The sequence below is a fragment of the Limulus polyphemus genome, unplaced genomic scaffold (genome assembly GCF_000517525.1).
Source record: "Limulus polyphemus unplaced genomic scaffold, Limulus_polyphemus-2.1.2 Scaffold1044, whole genome shotgun sequence".
Lineage (NCBI taxonomy): Eukaryota > Metazoa > Arthropoda > Merostomata > Xiphosura > Limulidae > Limulus > Limulus polyphemus.
Window position 1 is genome coordinate 317,530 of NW_013666654.1, and position 4,552 is coordinate 322,081.

Here is a 4,552-nt window from a genome sequence, read left to right on the forward strand (position 1 = left end):
AGATAGCCCATTGTGTAGCTTTGTGCTTAACTTCAAAACAAAACAAAAGCTTGTAGTATTAGCTATGTATTGCGAAACTCCCGCCTATTCTCCAAAGTTGTAGAAGATTCTCGAGAGTGAGAATCAACAATATATGTATACCTAAACGCTTAAATCAGTATTGTTACGTAAAACTGAAATTTCTAGAACGCCTCCACACGGCTATAAATGTAACCAACGCGACGCGCCAAAAGAGAGTACCTATTATTAGTTCGCTATAGTCAGTATGCTATAAACTTCGGAAGCTATAACTGTGATTGTTATAATGCTTGCCAATCGGAAAACTTCAGTGCTGCATTCAATGAATATTGTTTGTCTTTAAAGTTGAAGAGCTCTTTTAACCTAAACTCTGTTTGAAAGAATTTTTTTTTACTGAACTTTGTTGATACAGATGTTTGCTTTTTTCTTAATCATGTATGGAATAAATAATACCTAAGTAGGTATGATGAAAATTTTTTTTTTCGGAACATCTAACACAACAATTGATAGGTTATTGAAAATTCCAGTATAGATGTGGATTATTATATTTCGAAACGACAACGGAAAAACAGTGTATATTAAGTATTTATTTAATGTTCTCAATTTCTGCTTCAAAAAATGATAGGATTACCTAATATTTTAAAGGCTATGTATAACAGGATTCTCAGTAAATGTTCAGTGCAAGTGGGTTTATAATACACTTTAGAGATAAGTATATCCTGGTTATTTAAGACATGAACGACTAAGACCGAGAGTTTGTTATTATGTTGATTTTAGATGGCAAACTTTATAATAGGAATGACTGCCATTTAAAAACAGAACAAATTAACCAATTCAAACAGCATTCAAACACCATAAAAGTGTAGTCAACATATGTTCTGTAATACAAAAGTTTAAAACATTCAGAAGAAAGCTGTAACCAAATTCCGCGATCCTTCGTTGAACCACAAAAAAAGGTTAGCAAGCTCAGCAGCAAGGCTGGAGTCCGTAGCCACTCCATCAATTCGTTCATAGATTTTTGTCAATAAACGTGACTGTTTTGTTATGAAACATATTTTTTTCATTCACAAAATCCAACGTTATGTAAAAGTCTCTTATAAATTATTTCTCTAAATAATAGTCAAAACATACTAGTGCCATCTAGTGGCAAGTAAAAACATCACCCATAGTGATGTGACATATTCGACCCAACGAGATGGCAATGCGACAGATAACAGTAGTTCTCAACTATTTTTACCACTTACAAAACAATTAATAGTTTTATTATTATTATTATTACAGAAAAAATTATGAACTAAATGTTTTATGCTTTCTGCATTATCAGTTAGAATTTTTTTATTTTTTCCTGAGTATATTATATTAAAATTTATCAGTACAAGAAACGCTGAATATTTGGGGTATTATTTTTCAAAGTGTTTGTAATTTAACTCTTACAACTTACAAGCTACACGTTAAATAGGGTAGAAAACAACCAGTATGTCTTAAATTGCTACAATGTTTAAATTTTTACTTTCTATTTACATAACAGTACTGCTTTAAGTTTGTGTGTACCTCTACAAAGTGTATTTAATAATTTTAAAAGATTATCAGTCATGTCTGCCATGAATATTTCAATCAAAATCTCATAAAGAACAATTTTATTTATATGAACAAAATATGAAATTGTATATCATTTCTTATATCTGACAAGAGTGACGTAAACTTTGTTTTCAGAAATAAATGTATTTGGTGATTTTATATAGTTTCATTAGTAGTTTTCTTGTTTATTTCGGATATTCACACCTAATACTGAACTGATAGTGAACTAGCAAGGCTGCTAGTGGACAGTATTAACTGCCAACGATTGGGATTCTTTTGTCTGATCGAACAGTGGAATTTGATTGTCACTCTTATAATGCACCCATGATCCCAGAGACGTCGCTAGGTACTTAAAAGATTCGGGGCTCGGGCCCATTTTCGGCGATACACAAAGTTTTTACATCTCTTTATGAGACGACAAAACGTTAGTTGATGCTTGGTTTGTTGTTTGAAAAACAAAAGAAAAAATGTGTAAATAGAATCCTACACTTAATAAAAAATCCAGTAACTTGAAGATATATATATTATATTTGTTTGAATTACAGAATTTTTTAAACCACGATTTACTATTGCGATCTTACGTGTTTTTCTCGTGTATTGGATATATTTAGAATGTTTTGGAGTCCAATGAAAAATTAAGAAGAGTAAGATGAAAACAAATAAAGAAAAAATTGTCAATGGATTTGCTTGTAATTATCTTAGGCTTAAACTTTATCTCATTCTATTTGTAAAGATTGGTATAAAGTTCTAAATGAGGCCTACTAAATTTTGTTAGTTTGTTCTCCCAATCAGTACTGATGAGCCATGAATTTAGGGGAAACTATCTATAGTTCACTGCAGACGGAATGTCAAAACAAAGAATAGATGAAACATCTACTTCATTTATATATTCTCTATTATTTTTACTGATGTAACACAGTTTAGATAGGAAAAGAAAAATTCATAATTAACCTATCTTGTCCTGCTTACCATGGATTTATACTTTGCATATTTTTCATTTATAAAAATATTTGACTCATAAATAAATATATATGTGAATCTTAGCCCAGTGCAATTCATGCTTCGTACACAAAGTTGCAATATGCAAGTGTTAAGATATATATATATATGTGTGTGTGTGTGTTTTTTTTATAGCAAAGCCATATCGAGCTATCTACTGTATCCACCAAGGTGAATCAAACCCCTGATTTTAGCGTTGTAATTTCGTAGACTTGCCGCTCTCCCACCAGGAGACGTTAGGATTATAATCTTCTTGTAACTTTGAAAACGAATATATTTTTACTGAGATGTATTAAATTAACCCTTTTTTCAGAACGTTAATGTAAGATGATTGTGACTGTTTAGACATTGTATACTAGCAAGATGTAACTAGTTATGAACATTATACCCTTAGGCGGTCACTTAAGGTTAAGACTAGTGCAGGCGTGTCTGGTTTTGTACGTGGTTCTACCCATAGGCGGTCACTTATGGTTAAATATACTGCAAGCGTGTCTGGCTCTGTATGTGGCCAGTATGCTAGATAAAATGTTAATTACTGGAGCCAAGAAAAGTTGCAGTGTTTCAACTTTATTTTCCCACGCCTCTTTTATATTTCTATCCCTGGGTTGTTGTTGTCTTTAAATAATGGACAACTGTGTTTTGGCTCCATTTGTTCCAGATGAATTTGGCTTCTTCACAAACTGCAAACAAATAGTAAGAAGATTTCTGTTTTGTAGAATTAATACTTGCCGGTTTCAGTTACATCTGCGAATACCAAAGTATTGTTATAACACAATACTTAAAAATAAAGATCGAAAATGCGCTTTTGATGCTTTGAATGTTCTCTAGACATAGTGTGTCAGAAAAAAGCATTTGCTAAAATGATTGCGTTTACACTTCAGGCTCTTTAAAAAAACAACACATAGACACACACTTTCCTAAACTAAAGATCATTACACATGAATGAGGACCAGAGACATATTAAGAGACATTCTACATAGATAGAGTCACTTTATGCATTCTTCAAATATTGTTTGTAGACTTACTTTTATTTTATAACTTCAATTCGCGAACTTTGAATTTAGGGAATCGACTTGTTTTGTTGCAGCGGCCTTGCAATGCACAGGTCTTTCTTAATGATATCAAAATATACAATTATATTACTTCTATAATAATGGTATTATAAATAAAACCTGATTCAAAAATTTGGAAAAAACACGTTTCCTGTGATTGTTCAAGCTTATTTATTTGCAACTACAGACAAAGTGAAAACTGAAATTTTTCTTTTGTTTAATTATCCGGTTTTCTCGTCTTAGCGCCCTAGTGGCACAACGGTATGTCTGTGGACTTACAACACTAGAAACCGGGTGTCAATACCCGTGGTGGGCAGAGCACAGATAGCCCATTGTGTAACTTTGTGCTCAATTACAAACAAATAATACTTTGTTTGTTGTTGTTTTCTAGCGCCGTCTGGTGATATTTTTTCTGTTAAGCTTAAGTTTTATCAATAAATACTGAAATTTACTGAACGCATAGTTTAGTATCCTTCGTATACATCAAGACAAACGCTTCTTTCTACCAGCATAATCACACCTTTTTTTCTCTCTACTGAATAAAGGTTTAAAGCACTATCTATTTGATAATCTAAAAGTATACCTTTATAGTTTCTTTACACAGTTTTAAAAATAACGGAGTTTGCATCTATATATTTGCGTACTCGCCATCGTATACTGAGTACGCGACAGAGGCGTAGCAACTGCCCCTGTCGACTCTGCGGTACGAGGTGGGGGGTGGGGGTGGGGGGGAGGCACGCTAAATAGGAGCTTAACTCACGAACAAAATTGATACTAACAAACCCAACCACAGTACATTACACTGCAGTTTACCTTTTGTTCCTGAAACCAGCTCAACAGTTATCCACACTTGGACAAAACTAGCCAGTAAACACAATATTCCTGTCAACGTCAAATTCTCACAA